Genomic DNA, 2,375 nt, shown 5'->3' on the forward strand with positions numbered 1-2,375 from the left:
AGCCTCTAGGGGCAGTGAGCGGTTCGCGGTACCCACTGCGCAGGTCCTGTACTCTGACTGGTGTTCTCTAGTTGTTGGGAGTCAGCGGGCATTCCCTGTGGTGGAGATGATGTGGTAATTTCCAGAAGATAGTCTACGAGAGCGTGCCCACGCTCACTTGAGTACAGAAGTCGGTGTGGGAACAAAAATGTTCAAATGTGTATGAAATCTTATGGAACTTAGCTGCTAAGGTCGTCAGTCCCTAAGCTTATACACTACTTAGCCTAAATTATCTTAAGGACAAACACACACACCAATCCCCGAGGGAGAACTCGAATCTCCGCCGCGACCAGCCGCACAGTCCATGACTGCGGTGCCCCTGACCGCTCGGCTAATTCCGCGCGGCGGGGTGGGAACAGCGTAGTGTGAACTAAGACTGTTGCCTTTTTAAAAAATATCGGGAATATAATGTATCGATATTTAAAAATTTCAATATCGGCCTCGACATATAGAAGAAAAGTATCGATTTATCGACGGAAAATATCCGACTTAATGGCCTATAAAAATATTGGCTCCACATTCAAATGTACTGCTGGTTTTAGAACTGTATATTCAAGTACTGATTTAGCAGTCTACGTATCAGTCTTACAAAAACAACTGAAAGGAAAACAATGCACGTTCACACTTCATGAAAACCACTTTGCTAACAATGGTAACTGCCTGTAAGTGGCACAGTAAAAGGTACCTGATGGCTCCGTCGTTCGATTTAATCATAAATTGGATTTTTCTGGAACACTCCATGTCGACTTCCCCGTTTTTTCATTTCTGCAAACGCCAGCGAACTAGCAGTTGTAGTGTCAAAATTGCATGGTCAAGTTAAACGTTGCAGTTTCTGTTGGTAGTAACGAACGCCGATTCCGTTAACATATCCCCTCGCACGTCTCCGCCCACCGTAATGACCAGTCTTGTTGATTAGGTTTTTGTTCACTTTGAGGAACTGTTTTTGAAGAATAGCGATGTGAAGAAATAGCACTCTAATTGCGTTAAAATTGTTTTTTAACGCAACTGGTGTGCTATTTCTTCACATCGGAAATCTTGTTATTCAATTCACACCACCACCCTCCACTGCAATGTGACATCTTCTTTGTGCCACCTACACTTGCTTCACACAGTCAAAGAGAAAGACTGGGCGTGATGAAAGCTCAAAAAGTAGCATGACTCATTCACACAGTGAAAGTATAAAGTTATGTTCTACTACGATTACAAAAGAACAATTTCAAATATGTACCGGAAACTGTGAAAAAATATGATATGAAATATAAATATCGGCACTAGATCTATCATTTCGATATCGATATATTGATATGTAGGTGAAGATAGTAGGCACGATATACTCTGATGAAGGCACTCTTAGAAGTATTGAAACCTGATCAATAAGACTTAAATAATTGTGACCTAGGGCTCATTTGTTTCAATTCTAATTTAGAAACTGTCACTGAACCAAGCAGCCACGTTTAAAACTTTGCGATTCTTGCCTACCCAAGCATCCAAGGCTGCCTCTAAACATAAAGATTTAAAGAAGAAACTACTAAGTATAAGTATGGCCATTCATTTTAATAAGCAATGTGAAAAAAGGAGACTAGTCCCTACTTACGCGAAAGCCTATATTAATTTCGCTACTTGAAGAAAGATCCGAAGTTCTTCAGACCTATCATTAAAAATCTCGTTCCTGATAATGTTAAAAAGCTATATGCTAAGAAAAACTTTCTTAACGAAGAGGCGTGTTAGCCGGCCGAAGTGGCCGAGCGGTTAAAGGCGCTACAGTCTGGAACCGCACGACCGCGACGGTCGCAGGTTCGAATCCTGCCTCGGGCATGGATGTGTGTGATGTCCTTAGGTTAGTTAGGTTTAAGTAGTTCTAAGTTCTAGGGGACTTATGACCACAGCAGTTGCGTCCCATAGTGCTCAGAGCCATTTGAATTTGAGGCGTGTTACCTGTATTTACATGTAAGTACTGCCTCAGTCTTTTATTGTTAGTCAGTACTTAGACTTTTCATATAAAAGAATGTCTTTTCCTATAAATTTGTAACTATGTTATAGGCCATTTTAATCGTTTAATTCTGATGAAGGCACTCTTAGAAGTGTTGAAACCTGGTCAATGAAACTTAAATAATTGTGACCGAGGGCTCATTTGTTTCAATTCTAATTTAGAAACGGTCACTGAACCAAGCAACCGTGTTTAAAATTTTGTGATATAATCATGTTCTTTGGGGAAAATATCGATATATCGATATTTTATCAACTATCCCACTGTGTACGCAGTAGAGCTAGCAGTGAGACCGGTTGTATGCTGCGTTGCAGTACTAATGGCTGTTACTTTATGTGCACGAATAACT

This window comes from Schistocerca piceifrons, chromosome 6 (genome assembly GCF_021461385.2).
Source record: "Schistocerca piceifrons isolate TAMUIC-IGC-003096 chromosome 6, iqSchPice1.1, whole genome shotgun sequence".
Lineage (NCBI taxonomy): Eukaryota > Metazoa > Arthropoda > Insecta > Orthoptera > Acrididae > Schistocerca > Schistocerca piceifrons.